The sequence below is a fragment of the Lepisosteus platostomus genome, chromosome 6, assembly GCF_059453375.1.
Source record: "Lepisosteus platostomus isolate fLepPlt1 chromosome 6, fLepPlt1.hap1, whole genome shotgun sequence".
Taxonomy (NCBI): Eukaryota; Metazoa; Chordata; class Actinopteri; order Semionotiformes; family Lepisosteidae; genus Lepisosteus; species Lepisosteus platostomus.
The window spans coordinates 10,359,901-10,375,790 of NC_142616.1; the positions used below are offsets into that span (position 1 = coordinate 10,359,901).

At 45.5% G+C, this 15,890-nt stretch overlaps 8 non-coding genes across 8 annotated transcripts; 6 read left to right on the top strand and 2 right to left on the bottom strand.

Annotated features, from left to right (window-relative positions):
• Positions 1–117: 117 nt before the first annotated feature.
• On the top strand, positions 118–190 carry trnaa-agc (transfer RNA alanine (anticodon AGC)). The gene has a single exon. It is a non-coding gene; the product is annotated as a tRNA-Ala (tRNA).
• A 389-nt stretch (positions 191–579) lies between these two features.
• On the top strand, positions 580–652 carry trnam-cau (transfer RNA methionine (anticodon CAU)). The gene has a single exon. It is a non-coding gene; the product is annotated as a tRNA-Met (tRNA).
• Positions 653–3,264: 2,612 nt separating this feature from the next.
• Positions 3,265–3,346, top strand: trnas-aga (transfer RNA serine (anticodon AGA)). The gene has a single exon. It is a non-coding gene; the product is annotated as a tRNA-Ser (tRNA).
• A 2,104-nt stretch (positions 3,347–5,450) lies between these two features.
• Positions 5,451–5,523, top strand: trnam-cau (transfer RNA methionine (anticodon CAU)). The gene has a single exon. It is a non-coding gene; the product is annotated as a tRNA-Met (tRNA).
• A 1,437-nt stretch (positions 5,524–6,960) lies between these two features.
• trnal-cag (transfer RNA leucine (anticodon CAG)) lies at positions 6,961–7,043 on the top strand. The gene has a single exon. It is a non-coding gene; the product is annotated as a tRNA-Leu (tRNA).
• A 170-nt stretch (positions 7,044–7,213) lies between these two features.
• Positions 7,214–7,285, bottom strand: trnad-guc (transfer RNA aspartic acid (anticodon GUC)). Its single transcript has one exon. It is a non-coding gene; the product is annotated as a tRNA-Asp (tRNA).
• Positions 7,286–7,709: 424 nt separating this feature from the next.
• On the top strand, positions 7,710–7,782 carry trnam-cau (transfer RNA methionine (anticodon CAU)). Its single transcript has one exon. It is a non-coding gene; the product is annotated as a tRNA-Met (tRNA).
• A 7,115-nt stretch (positions 7,783–14,897) lies between these two features.
• trnal-uaa (transfer RNA leucine (anticodon UAA)) lies at positions 14,898–14,980 on the bottom strand. Its single transcript has one exon. It is a non-coding gene; the product is annotated as a tRNA-Leu (tRNA).
• Between the last annotated feature and the right edge of the window lie 910 nt (positions 14,981–15,890).

Sequence of the window (15,890 nt, forward strand, 5' to 3'; positions counted from 1 at the left end):
CAACGAGCCAGAAAGATCGCGAGGGCGTTGAGTTCAAGTGTGTTTTTCACGAGTGTGCGAGAAGACTCGTGAGGGATTTAGTGTGGACGGTAGGGAGCCTAATCTTTTACAGAGCGGGGGGGATTAGCTCAAATGGTAGAGCGCTCGCTTAGCATGCGAGAGGTAGCGGGATCGATGCCCGCATCCTCCAGCTTTTGCGCTCTATGTACTAGAGAGGACAGACACGCTCGGGATGGAATGATGAAAGTGGGAGACACTTTTCCCCCGTCACCCACGACACGATCCACACTCAGACTGCTTGGTCATAACTCCCTCTTGCTTTTTACTCCATTTCTGAACGTTGTTTGCCTGATGTACGTTTCAGAGTTTTGTGGTCATCAGTTTAATGCGCTTTATATGACTTCGCGTGGTGTTCTGGTCTCTTTACCGGTGAGTTATGAAGATGAGATCTTCCCTTTTCTTCAGCCCGGCGTTTTAATCTTTTGGGGGAATATGGTCTGAGATACGACAGTCACACGGAAATAATGTTCATATATATAACGTTCATTTTTTCACGACCTGGAACTCAGCACTCGTCCAGCCTCGTTAGCACAGTAGGTAGCGCGTCAGTCTCATAATCTGAAGGTTGTGAGTTCGATCCTCACACGAGGCAGGGATCAATGCTGTTTTGGGCTCTTCACGGATGGGGCGTGAGACGTTCACTCACACACACGCGTGTTCTTCACTTCCACGCCGAATACGAGATGTTTAGTCCGCGATAAACACGGTTGTATCCCTCGCTATGATGCTCGGTGTCCACTCACACGTTTTTAAAATAATGATACATGAGAGCAGCAGATAAACTCCGAGTGGTGAAGGTGTTTCCACCACCAGATCTTGTAAACCAGCAATCAGCCTGTCAGCTGCAGCACCTGGCTATAACCTCATGACACTCGCTCTGGTGTACTACCGAGGAGGGCTGGGTATGTCTTCCTACAATAATAGAAAAAAATATATTATTTGGATTTACCAGAAGAAAAACTACACTCGATGCTGTTTTGGGCTCTTGGGGCGTGAGACGTTCACTCTCACACACACACACGTGTTCTTCTCTTTCACGCCGAATACGACTACGGGTGTCTGTTTGTTTTTCCTTATGGTAGATTCAAATAACATCTCTGTTACCAGTTCAATTTCTGTCAGACTGGGCTTCACGTCTGTCGTATCATTTTATCTGAGAGGGAGTCTCTCTGTGTCACAGATCTCGTCATTCGTGATCCTCCGCTTGAATTCGACCGGTTGCTGATAATGTCGGCTGACAGAGAGGCGCCTCAGTAACGGCCTGGAGAGGAACAAGGCGCCACTCAGAACGCGCGTTATTTCTCACCACACAGCGCCGGTAGCGCAGCGCTGATTCACTGACCGAAGACAAAGCTTTTTTTTTGCTGTGCTTACAGTCTGGGTAACTGGAGACTGTGCTGTTCTGCTTCCTATGGTCAGATACGGGTTTTTCGCAGTAAACTTCAGTGAGTGTTCAAGATGGTGCATAATTGCGCATCAATCAAAACCCAGAGCGTCAGAAAAAACTATGTGCTTACTGATACGTTTATGTTGAGGTTGTGAAACATTTCACAAGTCGGGGTCTTTAAAATGCATTTACAGGTAAATTATTCGGATGAATAAAAAAGGAATAAAAAATTCGGATTAACTTTTAAACACACGTTGTTTTTTTTTAAGTGAGGTAGTTAAAAAGATACCCGTCTCCCCGTCGGGTAATCGAACCCCGGTCTCCCGCGTGACAGGCGGGGATACTCACCACTATACTAACGAGGTCGTTTACAATTCAGACTGTTAATATGATTCTTCTCAGAAATGAGAATGAAAATGTGGAGATGTTATACGAATTTCCTTTTTTCGACTAATCTAACTGCTACTCCAAAGGTGAAACCCGCCAACTCTTAAAAGGTTTTGAAAATCTGCCTGAATGTGATTTTGTTTAAAAATCATTCTGTATTTATTATAACAATCTCCAGCCAAAAATTGAAGATGAACTCCTGAAAACAATGAAGCTTAAAGGATGAAACCAAGCGCTCTTAGTTACTTACTGAGTGTTCATGAGCGTCAATAAACAACTGGTAGTTATTTAGCAGTACCAAGTTTTCTGATATTCTGAAGTTTCCAAATTTAGTTCACCTGGAATGAACGTGAATGAATGCGCTGTTTTCCTCGTACCGTCATTTTTCTTCATGAAATTTATTCAGTAGCACAGTAAACAGAAACACTCAATTTCATCAAACGGGGAATGAAGCGGAGAGTGTAAAATGTTTTTTTTTTTTAATGACCCGACCTGCACTTAGCCCCTCGGGAAGATAAATTCCTCACGAAGGCGCGGTGAGTCATCGGACCCGCTCATCCAGGTGAGTGTGGGGTTCTACTAACCTGACTTTACTTACAATTAATCGTTTGTTTAAACTCATATCAGAAGAATAACGAATTCCGTTCATTTGCATTTTCCAACAATAACATGCAATTAAGCAGGTGAAAACGCCATTTGTTTTCACTGCGCTGTTGTTGCGATTCCTGTCAGAAGCGCGTATGGACGCGTGTAACTTCTCTCCAGTGTGATGACAGTTTCTGAAGCAGGGAGAGAGATCTTATATACATCTCCTTTCCAAAGGGGCAGTCGGGCAACTTTTAGAAGTTTTTCGAAAATCTGAGTTAGAACAATCTCCTGCAAAAAAAAAATGATGAAGATGAACTAAACGTTGAAACCTAAAAGATCAGCCCTGAGGGGAATTGTCTCCTCACAGTGAACAGATCTCGCTCAGCGGTAAATACGCGCTCCTCGTGAGTGTAGTTGTGTCTTTAAACGTGGCTCAACTGACTGGTTTCATCAAGAGCGGAAACAACAGAAATAGACTACAAACTGAAATTAATTCCATCACCATTAATTAGTGTATATTACTCACTAACAGTTTATGAGCGTCTTTACACATCCGAGAGCCGGTGAAAACACCATTTCCTCTCACCTGGCCCGTGCTCTGTCGAAAGGACTTCTTAACGCGTTTTAAAACTCAAAACAGAAGCTGAAATAATCCTCTCCGAACGTGTTAGTAGCGTCTGTGGAGGAGCAGTAGTTGTACATCCAAACATCTGCAGCCAAACCGCTGGTGATTATCGATATCGAGAGATAGAAATAGCAAATTAAACACGCAGAGAGACTTTGGGTTGGAAATGATGCGGGAACGAGCCGGTGTCAGTTCGGGAGAAGGGGAGAATGGACGTGTAGTCGTGGCCGAGTGGTTAAGGCGATGGACTAGAAATCCATTGGGGTCTCCCCGCGCAGGTTCGAATCCTGCCGACTACGGGTGTGTTTTTCCTTTTGGTGAATCCAAATAACATGTCAATTAATATTTGCATTTCTATCAGACTGGGCTGCACGTCTGTCGTTTCATTTTATCTGACAGGGAGTCTTTATTATGTGATAATACGAAGACATATCAAACTCACTTCTTATCTTCTGTGTATCTGAAACGAGTAGACTAGAGGAGTAGGGAACTTTATTGCCATATGTAGATGTACATTGGAATTCTTATTCTCACTGATCTCCCTGGACAACAACAGACACAACCACACAATGGAGACAGTACATTACAAACAATAAATAACAACAGGAGCCATCAATATGTTGTGGGACAATAAGTATGTAGTAGTGAGAAAAACAAATAGTAGACCATGAGAAAGAGCAGAGTGTGGACATGCATTGAGTCTGAGGCCCTGCAGTTAGCTGTTGAGGACACGCACTGCAGTGGGATAGAAGCTGTTCTAGAGTCCAGTGGACCTTGTTTTATCAGCGCGGTACCGCTTGCCGGAGCACAGGGGGGAGAACAGTTTGTTCCGGAATGGCTGGGATCCGAAATGACAGATTGGGATTTATTGTGACAGCGGATGGTGTGGCTGACAGTTTGATGTTAAATCACATAATGTGAGTTCATACTGGAGCTTGGCTCCTGTCCAGCCTTGTTAGCACAGTAGGTAGCGCATCAGTCTCATAATCTGAAGGTCGTGAGTTCGTGTAGATCTCGCTCAGCGGTAAATACGCGCTCCTCATGAGTGTAGTTGTGTCTTTAAAAGTGACTCAACAGTCAGGTTTCATCAAGAGTAGAAACTACAGAAATAGACTACAAACTGAAATTAATTCCTTCACCATTAATTAGTTTATATTACTCACTAACAGTTTATGAGCGTCTTTACACATTCGAGAGCCGGTGAAAACACCATTTCCTCTCACTTGGCCCGTGCTCACACTGAGGCGTGAGACGTTCACTCGCTATTTTGCTCGGTGTCCACTCACACATTTTTAAAATAATAAACTCCTAGTGATGAAGGTGTCTCCACCACCGAAACTTGTAAACCAGCACTCAGCCCGTCAGCTACAGCTTTGTGTCAAATTTCACAGTCTTCTTTGCGCACAAACGGCTCATGTTCACAGACCATGACAGACCAGTGCAGTTAGACTCGCCCCACCCTTCCCCTCTCTCCTGCCAAATCTGTCACAGATACGTTTTTATGAGCCATCTGATGGGTGAAGCTTAAAAAAGGCAATTCAAGTTTAATTCATCTAAACCCGCGGGAACTTCTGATTGCTGGAGAGACTCTACAGCTCTTAAAAGGAAACAGTGAGGCTGTTTCGCTACCTTTTGTGTTTTCTTAGTGAATCCGCTGGTGATTATCGGTATAGAGAGATAGAAATCCCAAAACTGAGCAGAAGAGAGCGGGTTGGAGTGGAAATGATGCGGGAACGAGCCCTTGTCAGTTCAGGAGAAGGCGGTGTTGTTGTGGCCGAGTGGTTAAGGCGGAGGACAAAAAATCCTTTTGGGTCTCCAAAACAGAGAGGCGCCTCAGTAACGGCCTGGAGAGGAACAAGGCACCACTCAGAACGCGCGTCATTTCTCATCACACAGCGCCGGTACCGCAGCGCTAATTCACTGAGCAAAGACCATCGCTAGGTGGCGCTCGTGGAGCGGTAGATGTTGGTGAGACGATTGTCTTCATTTAATCAGTTGAAACGAGTAGACTAAAGGAGTAGGGAACTTTATTGCCATATGTACATGTACATTGGGATTCTTATTCTCACTGATCTCCCTGGACAACAACAGACACAACCACACAATGGAGACAGTACATTACAAACAATAAATAACAACAAGAGCCATCAATATGTTCTGGGACAATAAGTATGTAGTAGTGAGAAAAACAAATAGTAGACCATGAGAAAGAGCAGAGTGTGGACATGCATTGAGTCTGAGGCCCTGCAGTTAGCTGTTGAGGACGCGCACTGCAGTGGGATAGAAGCTGTTCTGGAGTCCAATGACAGATTGGGATTTATTGTGACAGCGGATGGTGTGGCTCTGACAGTTTGATGTTAAACCACATCATGTGAGTTCATACTGGAGCTTGGCTGCCGTCCAGCCTCGTTAGCGCAGTAGGTAGCGCGTCAGTCTCATAATCTGAAGGTCGTGAGTTCGATTCTCACACGTGGCAGGGATTAATGCTGTTTTGGGTACAGAATACATGTGGTGTGTGAGACGTTCACTCACATACACGCGTGATCTTCACTTCCACGCCGAATAGTTAGTGTTAGTTAGCGCTCCTCGTTAGTGTAGTTGTGTCTTTAAAAGTGAATCAACAGTCAGGTTTCATCAAAAGCGGAAACTACAGAAATAGACTACAAACTGAAATTAATTCCTTCACCATTAATTAGTTTATATTACTCACTAACAGTTTATGAGCGTCTTTACACCTCCAAGAGCCGGTGAAAACACCATTTCCTCTCACTTGGCCCGTGCTCACACTGGGGCGTGAGACGTTCACTCACACACACGTGTTCTTCACTTCCACACCGAATAGGAGATAAACACGGTTCGATCCCTTGCTATGATGCTCGGTGTCCGCTCACATTTTTAAAATAATAAACTCCACCACCAAAACTTGTAAACCAGCACTAAGTCCGTCAGCTACAGCTTTGTGTCAAATTTCACAGTCTTCTTCACACACAGACGGCTCATGTTCACAGACCAGTGAGACTCATGCCGATCGTTTAGGCTAGACCAACGAGCCCACCCTTCCCCTCTCTCCTGCCAAATCTGTCGCAGGTGCGTTTGATTCTTATGAGCCATCTGATGGGTGAAGTTCAAAAAAGGCAATTCAAGTTTAATTTATCTAAACCCGCGGGAACTTCTGACTTCTACAGCTCTTAAAAGGAAACAGTGAGGCTATTTCGATACGTTTTGTGCTTTCTTAGTGAATCCGCTGGTGATTATCGGTATAGAGAGATAGAAATCCCAAAACTGAGCACGAAGAGAGCGGGTTGGAGTGGAAATGATGCGGGAACGAGCCCTTGTCAGTTCAGGAGAAGGAGGGGTTGTGCGTGTAGTCGTGGCCGAGTGGTTAAGACGATGGACAAAAAAGCCTTTTGGGTCTCCAAAACAGAGAGGCGCCTCAGTAACGGCCTGCAGAGGAACAAAGCGCCACTCAGAACGCGCATCATTTCTCATCACACAGCGCCGGTACCGCAGCGCTGATTCACTGAGCAAAGACCATCGCTAGGTGGCGCTCGTGGAGCGTTAGCTGTTGTTGAAATTATTGTTTTCATTTAATCAGTTTTCCTACTGTTTATCATCTTTAAATCCACTTAATATGGATTATTAAGATGAAATGTGATAACTATAAGGAATTGTTTGCAGCTGAAAATAATATGATATTTGCAATATTATCATATTGTGTATAACTGGCTGTGGCAGCTAAAAATGAGGAAAATACACAGCAGTATTTCACCTTCTTCATAAACATTTTTTTGCTTATAAAACTGCGACAGATGTGAATGCCGGAGTCTCGCTGTATTTCTAACACCAATGTGACACTTGAGGAAAGTAGTGGGGTCGTGGTGGCTCATGCGACCGGCTGGGGGTGATGTCATCAGTCAGGATGGCCGAGCGGTCTAAGGCGCTGCGTTCAGGTCGCAGTCTCCCCTGGAGGCGTGGGTTCGAATCCCACTTCTGACAGTATGTTTTCTCTGATGATTTGCTAAGAGTGGAGATGAAAAGAGCACAACAACTTAATATGTTTCTACGAGAAAAAATTTTTTGATAGGTGACGGGCGGCCCGTTTGGAAGAGCAGACAGATTAGAGGGAAAAGGAACATCATGTAGGTTTTCTGAGGAAAATGATGTATCTCCCCGTCGGGGAATCGAACCCCGGTCTCCCGCGTGACAGGCGGGGATACTCACCACTATACTAACGAGGAGCTCGCGTATGGTTAGCGGGAGCCGTCTTTCCTGTCAGGAGACGTTTCCTCTTACGGCTAAAGCTTTCTCCCCAAAGACGGCTCGCTTCTCTTATGGAGAATAATGTAGGGACAGTGCTCTGCTGCCCTCTAGTGCAACTGACAGTGATTGCGGTCTTTAACAGCCGGGACAGTATCTGCCTCTCCAGTCCCCCCGCAGAACACAAAAGAGCAAAAGTCCAAGTTCAAGATTTTTTCTTTGCCGTATACAACAAGTGTAGTGGAATGCTTACTCGTTCAGCTGTTCCCAGTAACAGTTTGTTCCGGAATGGCTGTGATCCTAAGTGACGGATTGGGATTTATTGTTACAACGGATGGTGTGACTCTGACAGTTTAATGTTAAACCACATCGTGTGAGTTCATACTTGAGCTCTGGTGTCATCCAGCCTCGTTAGCGCAGTAGGTAGCGCGTCAGTCTCATAATCTGAAGGTCGTGAGTTCGATCCTCACACGGGGCAGTGCTTTTTTTTGCTCATCCGACACAGGCGGTTCCTGGTCGCTCATGCACGCTTGGTCTTGCCTACCTCGTGGAATGCGTGATCTTTCCAAGGGAGAAAAGCACAGCCGCATCGCTTGATCGGAGTCTCCGGGCTCTTTTTGTCCTTGTGCGTTTAACACAGAAGCACGTCTGACACAAGACCGTTAAAGGAAGCAGACCTTAATTTAAGATCGAATATCAGAGTAGGTGTCCGAACTGTAGATTTTATAATTTCCCTGCGAGGAAGGTCTGCGCTGTTATTGTGATTCCTGTCAGAAGCGCGTATGGACACGTGTAACTTCTCTCCAGTGTGATGACAGTTTCTAATGCAGAGAGAGAGATCTTATATACATTTCCTTTCCCCACTAGTCTGACTACTATTCCAAAGGGGTAGTCAACTCGTCAATTTAATCGAATGGGGAATGAAGCGGGGAGTGAAAAATGACTTTTTTTAAATGACCCAACCTGCACTTAGCCCCTCGGGAAGGTAAATTCCTCACGACAGCACGGGGACTCATCGGACCCGCTTATCCAGGTGACTGTGGGGTTCAGGCGACCCAGAGCAAGGACCCCAACACTGGGACTGGACACCGGTTCATCTCGGGTCACAGTAAACTTACTACTGAATAAAACCTGTAATTTAAAATACGTAATGTTGTAGACATTATGAGTATTTACGGCCTGAATTAGACGCTGGCCCGTCTCAGGTCTGTGGAAAAGTTCTGTCACTTTGTCTCTCTCGCTGTCGGGGTGATTGCTGCTTTAATAATAATAATAATAAACTTTATTTTATATAGCGCCTTTAAAGGTGGCTTCTCAAAGCGCTTTACAGGATGACAATAACAATAAATAAGAAGACTACAACAATAAATAAGAAAATTTCACAAGACAGGACACAATTATAATTACAACAATACAACAATAACAATAGAGGAGACCGTGGAAGATGGTATTAAGAAGAGCAGAGGGGTGAAGAATGGAACCAGTTAAGTAAAGGCTTTTCTGAAAAGGAGGGTTTTGAGTCTGGATTTGAAGGAGTTTAGAGAAGGTGACTCTCTAATATCCTTGGGCAAGGAGTTCCAGAGCTTGGGGGCATAGCAGGAGAAGGCCCTGTCGCCCATACAATGTAGACGGGCTTGGGGGACAGTAAGGAGGGCAGAATTTGAAGAGCGGAGGTTGCGAGGTGGGGAGTAGGGCGATAAAAGTTCAGACAGGTATTGAGGTGCCAAGCCATGTAAAGCCTTGTAGGTGAGCATGAGGATTTTAAAGTCTACGCGGAATTTGACCGGAAGCCAGTGCAAGGACTCCAGGATAGGAGTAATGTGAACACTTGCACTAGATCTGGTCAGGATTCTGGCTGCTGAATTTTGGACATACTGCAGCTTGTTCAGAGTAGATTTAGATACCCCAGGGAGCAGAGCATTGCAGTAGTCAATTCGAGAGAATACAAATATGTTGATCAGCTTTTCAGCCACAGTTAATGATAGCATAGGGCGTAGTCTTGCGATATTTCTAAGGTGAAAAAAAGATGTTTTGACAGTATGCTGTACATGTGGGTCGAATGTTAAGCCAGAATCGAATATAACCCCAAGGTTTTTCAATTTTGATTGGAGCTCAAGTACAGAGCCATCTACAGACAGGGTTACAGGACTGGCTTTACGAAGTTGATGGGGGGTACCAATAAGCATGACTTCAGTCTTGTCACAGTTAAGATGAAGGAAGTTTTGAGTCATCCAAATTTTTATGTCAGAGATGCAATTAGATAGAATAGAGACAGCCACATCAGTGTCGGGTTTGGTATGGATGTATATTTGAGTATCGTCAGCGTAAAAATGAAAGCTGAGGCCATGTGATCTTAAAAGCTGACCAAGTGGGAACATGTAAATGCTGAAGAGCAAGGGGCCCAGTATTGAGCCCTGAGGGACACCAGACTTGACAAGACCAATTTCAGACCTGTACCCATTGAGAGAGACAAAGTGACAGCGATCAGTGAGGTAAGACTTAAACCATTTGAGGGCAGTGTCAGAGACTCCAAACACAGTCTCGAGACGAGAAAGCAAGATGTTATGGTCAACAGTGTCAAAGGCAGCACTGAGATCAAGAAGGATGAGTATGGAAAGAGAACCAGAATCAGAAGCTATTAGGAGATCGTTGGTGACTTTGACTAGGGCGGTTTCTGTGCTGTGAAGTTGACGGAAGCCAGATTGGAGGGGTTCGAAAAGGTTGTTTGTCATGAGGTGGTTATGTAACTGAAGTGTGACAGCACGTTCTAGAATTTTAGAGAGAAAGGGTAAGTTGGAGATGGGGCGAAAGTTGTTAAGATTGTCGAGAGCCATGTTAGGCTTCTTTGGCACTGGGGTAATAGCAGCAGTTTTGAGGACCGTTGGTACAATGCCGGTGCTCAAGGATTCATGTATTATATTGAGGACAATGGGACAGAGAGAAGAGAAACAGGACTGGAATAAAGTGGTGGGAATGGGATCTAAAATAGATGTGGTGGGTTTCATGCGCGTAACTAGTTTGTTTAGGGATGCTGAGTCAAGAAGAGAGAAGCTGGAGAGACGGGAACCAGAGAAGTTGGATGAGGAGGGAGGAGGTGTGGAAATTATATCCGTAGTGGAGAGAATGTGATGCCGGATGTTGTCAATCTTAGAACTAAAGAAATCTAAGAATGTGTTGCAAAGTTGTGATGAGGCAGGTAATGTGGTGGGGCAGTTTGGCTTGAGCAGTCTGTTGATGGTGGAGAAAAGATGTCTGGGATTGTTTTGGTGATTTTCAATGATGTGAGAGAAGTAGGTGGATCTAGCAGACTCTATAGTAACCTTATAATCAGATAAGTAATCTCTCCAGGCCTGATAATGTACATTTAGGCCGGAAAGACGCCACCTACGCTCAAGTTTGCGAGAGGCTGCCTTCATGAAACGCAGATGGTCATTGTACCAGGGGGCAGGGCGAGAGAAGGAGATGGTTCGAGTTTTTAAAGGAGCAAAGGTGTCGAGGGTAGATAAAAGAGCATTGTCAAGTAACTGTATTTTGTCCTCTAGAGGGTCAGAGGAAGAGAAACAGGATAAGGAGGACAGAACAGAATTTGCAAACCTTGGGTGATCAATTGATCGCCAGTTGCGGAAATTTACAGAGCGTGAGGGGGAAGTGTTAGAAACAGGTAATTCCAGATTGAAGAGAATGGCTAAGTGGTCAGAGAGGCCTAGATCAAGGGGGGAGCAGTGGGAGACAAAGGAGTCATTTGCAATAATTAGATCTAAGGTGTGTCCTTTGTTATGTGTAGGGGTACAAACAAACTGAGCAAGGTCAAAGCATCCCAAAAGAGAAAGGAAGTCTTTAGCCAGACTGGAGGAAGTTGAATCAATGTGTATATTAAAGTCCCCTAGAATAAGGATCCTTTTAAATGTAAGGGATAAGAATGAGAGAAAATCAGCAAACTCACCTAAGAAGACTCCACTGGGTTTGGGTGGTCTGTAAACTGTGGCAATAATAGTAGATTGGGGGATAGGAACATTTAAAACAAGACACTCAAAAGAAGAGGGAGGAGGTATAGCTATAGGACTTAGACTGTAAAAAAGGTTGTAAATAACAATGATGCCCCCGCCTCTGCCTGAAAGACGCGGAAGGTCAAAGAAACCATATCCAGGAGGAACTAGTTGGTTGAACAGGAGTCCATCGTTTTGTTTGTGCCATGTTTCGGTTAAGCACAGAAGGTCCAGTTGTTTTTCTTTGATAATGTCACATAAAAGAAGAGCCTTGCTGTTAACGGAGCGGGTGTTGAGTAGCGCTGATCTGGCCAGTCTCGGGGATGCGGGGGGAAGCGGAGTGCGGTCCAGGTGCGGTAGTGAGAGGAGATTTTTTAGATCGGCGCCGGTACGTGATGGACTTACAGACGTGCGGCGAAAGGCAGGGATAGAGACTCCGCAGGCAGACGAACGTAGAGAACGGCGTCCTGTGCTGCGATGGATGTAGCGAGTCGGTCGTAAAATCCCAGTAAAACGGCAGTAATCGAATGTGTCTTTGACCAGGAAGTAGCTTTGTTTTAGTTGAAGAAGTTGCAGTGCAGTGTACCTCACAGACATGATCGATGAAGCGAGACGGGAAGGAAATCCAGAGAAGGCGGTAGCAAGAGGTGAAGGTCTTCAGTTGAGTAAGTTCATAATGCAGTGGAAGTCGCATTTGTGAATTTGTAACGTGAAGCGGATGAAAATAGATAAATTAGAAATCAGTGTAATCGAGGAGAAAAAGGGAAAAAAAAACATAAATAAGTAGATAGAAATGAAAAACTGGTGAGAGGAGCGGCAGCCAAATACGCCAGCGTTCCCTCTCGACCGGAACCGGATCTTTACAAGTTCCGGTGGTGGAGACACCTTCACCACTCAGAGTTAATTATTTTAACAATGTGTGAGTGAACACGAGCATCATAGCGAGGGATCAAACCGTGTTTTTCTTGTATTCGGCGTGGAAGTGAAGAACACGCGTGTGAGTGAACGTCTCACGCCCCATCTGTGAAGAGCCCAAAACAAGCGAGTCCAGCGGCTGCGGGTTTGAAGGTAAATGTGTCTCGTATTCTAAAGGCTTCTGCTTCCACTGATGAATGAGAGAGCTTCGTGAGGAGATCCTTCAGTCAATCAGGTGAACATGTTGCTATTTCGGTCTCGTGTAGAGGCTACAGTTGTGTCCTTAGTGCGCTAAATGTAAGTGCATCTGTAGCGCTTCATTTCAGAGTGTTTTTTCTTTAGCGCAACGTTCCAAGCGCCCACACAACTTATTCTCTGAACCCCCCAATTGCTCCACAAACCACCAGTGCACGGTCCCATCACACTCAAGAACACAACAAATATCTTCAGTGAAGACCCGGAAGTGCCAGAACACATTGAAGACTTGCACTGTATTTAAATACGAATTTCCTTCATTTCAGCGCTCTTCAGTCCCCGGGATAGCAGTGCGACTGGCGAACACAGTTGGCCATGTCCCTCGGACCACACCTCCACCATCTACCTCCTTATGATTTCTTATTTATTTATTGATCATCTCCAGTCATTGTTTACACGTCTGCATCGTTTACATTCGAACTGTTTTCTTGTTTACTTGTACACTGTCTACTGTCTGTTTGTATATTGTCTTGATGCACAGTCTGCACTCGTTTTTACACCTGTTTCAACAATCGAGAGACTTTCTGTCAGTTAGAATTCCACTGGACTAGTACATGTACCGGTTACATACAGCGATAAAGTTCCAGTTCCAGTAACTGAACTCTCACTATCGCACACTCAAGGCTTGACATTCAATAGCTGGAATACAGCTGCCAGTAAAGACAGACGTGAAACTGGATTATTAATAAATGACATAGTTGAATAAACGTGTATTGATAAACTCCATTATCAATCACGGAGGTGTTAATGGTGTTAATGGTAATCTAGACACACGGTGTTGTCACGTTCGTAAACCCCTCCTCTTATGGAAGCTCCAGCCCTTCCTTGTTTTATACTCATCTCCCTCACCTGCCTCTGGTTCCAGCCCCCTGTGCTATAAAAGCTAGGCGTTCCTGCCTATCGGGGCTCAGCTTTGGAAGATGGACTCCCAGAAGCCCGCCTACCCGCGAGTCCGGAGCGACTCGACGGCACAGGCTTCATCACGGCATCCGGACCTACTGAGTCCGGGATTAGGGAGCATCTGGTCCCGTTACCCCCTTTTATTCCCCCGACCCTCCCCCGGATCCCGCTCCGGCTTTTAACTCTGTTTGTCTGTCAGGATGGATTACCCAGTCTTGGACTATTGCTACACTCACGGATTTGCCTCGGACTCCCTCGGACTGTTTGCCTCTGCCACACCTACCCTGAACACCAGCGCACCGTGGACATGCCCCCTGTTTTCCTTCCAGCCCCCTGCATGCCCTTTTCCCCCTGTTTTCCTCACTCCTCCCCGGATCGTGTTGTCTGCATAGGGTCCTGAAAGAACGCTTCATGACAGGTGGGGCCCCTGGCTTGAACACGACGTTCTGGAAACCTCTGGTCCAAGACCAGTGGTGCTGGTGGGCCAGTAGGTGGCGACGAGTTCCAGTCCAATGCCTTAGTATAGCGACTGGGGCTGCTGTACAAGGTGCCGTCCTTCAGAAGACAGGACCTGCCTACTCGGTCATTACACATCCCAGGACACTACGGGTGGGTTTGGGTTTCTCACTCCTGCTGTGCAGGAGGGGCTGCTGCAGCAGAATGACTGTAGTCTGTCACCCAGGTGGGAACTGCGCACTGGACCCCTTCTCTCTCGAGGACACAGGCTGCAGGAGGCTCTGGGATACATGCATTCAGATGCACAAGGTGGGATCAGAAGTCTATGTGATGGAAGAGCTCTGAGGAAAACTAGCTGTTGGTAGACCAGCAGGGGGTGCTCTTCCCCTGGACCAGAAAGTCCAATCCAATGCCCTAATGTTTGGCTCTGTGCCACCAGAGGAGCCAACATGCAGTTGACTGGCTGTGCGTTATGGATCCCACCTGTCAGAAACACTCCTTGACGGGCTTTGAGCCGAGCGTTTTCAGAGCCCTGGAGTACAATCGGTCCTTTGACCTGCTGACCAGATGTAGGGCAGGAAACAGACTAGGAAAAGGTGTTTTGCATCACATTGCTGTCATTGTCAGAAAGAGGCGACAGAGCTCTAGGTGAGGTAACCCCTATGACAGACTGCTCAGTTGTTCAGAATGCATTGTTCTCACTGCTCCAGCTACGGTGCTCAAGGGAACATTTCCACAGGTCCCTCCTCCTGGCGGCTGTCAGGGTGTATAACGCTGCCCTAGGCTAGGACTGTTAGCCCTTCACCTGCTCATCTATGGACAGCGTGTTGGACACTCAATCTGTATATACTTTGTACATATTTTATTGTTTTTACAGTGACTATGAGCATATTTTGCACACACGTATCTTATTCTGATGTCTGTTTTTGCTGGACTGCTGAAACACCTCAATTTCCCTTCAGGATCAATAGTCTTTACTGTCTATTTCTTGAGTTTGTCTTAACTTTACCCTTTTGGTGATAAGGAGAGGTGAACAAGAAGAACACCTCATGTCCTCTGTCTTCCTTTGGTAATAACATGCTACCAGGAGTGGGGATCGAACCCACGCAGACTCTTGTCCATTGGATCTTAAGTCCAACGCCTTAACCACTCGGCCATCCTGGTCCTGCAGAGTGCCTCTTCCATACAGTTCTAATATAGAAATTCTCACTACAGGGTCACTTTGGTCTTCAAGATGGGCTCTAGTATTAAAGAGCAAAAGGCTCTTATTGTGTGAATCTGACTTAATTCAAATCTACCACTTGTCCATTGGATCCTAATTCCAACAATTGAACCAGTCAGCCATGGACCAACAAGCCATGCAAAGCCTTTTGTCTCAAATTAAACAGGTGTTCTTCGTGCACAGAGACCGGAGGCAGACCAGTGCAGTGAGACTCGCGCTAATCGCTTAGGCTCGACCAACAAGACCTTCTCCCCTCTCTCCTGCCAGTGAGCTCGCGGGGGGGAGTCATTCACTCGTGCCAGGTGGCTCCTGTTCGCTCACACACGTGTTCTTGCCAGAACACTTAATATGTTTCTACGAGAAAAATATTTTGATAGGTGACGGGCGGCCCGTTTGGAAGAGCAGACAGATTAGTGGGAAAAGGAAAATCATGTAGATCAGTGGTTCTCAAACTTTTTGGACCAAGTACCACCCCTAATCCAACCAAAGCATCCAAGTACCACCTACAAGTCATCATCTCATAGGAACCCCAGAAATTCTCAATGACCAACATGAGCGCGCGTGCACACACACTCACATGTACATATAATAAATATTATAATAATAAACTTTATTTTATATAGCACCTTTAAAGGTGGCTTCTCAAAGTGTTTTAAAGAAAAAAAACATTAACAACAACTAATAAAAAAGCACCATTTCAGTGAGAGAGGTGAGCCTGTTTAGTTGAGCAAAGCAGATGTGAATTAATTTTTCGAGCCTTGATACAATTCACAACAGAGTCTAACAGATTTTAAATCGTCAGGCATTTTCTTGATGGCAAAGCTCTCGCGGTGAATGTTGCAATGCGTATAT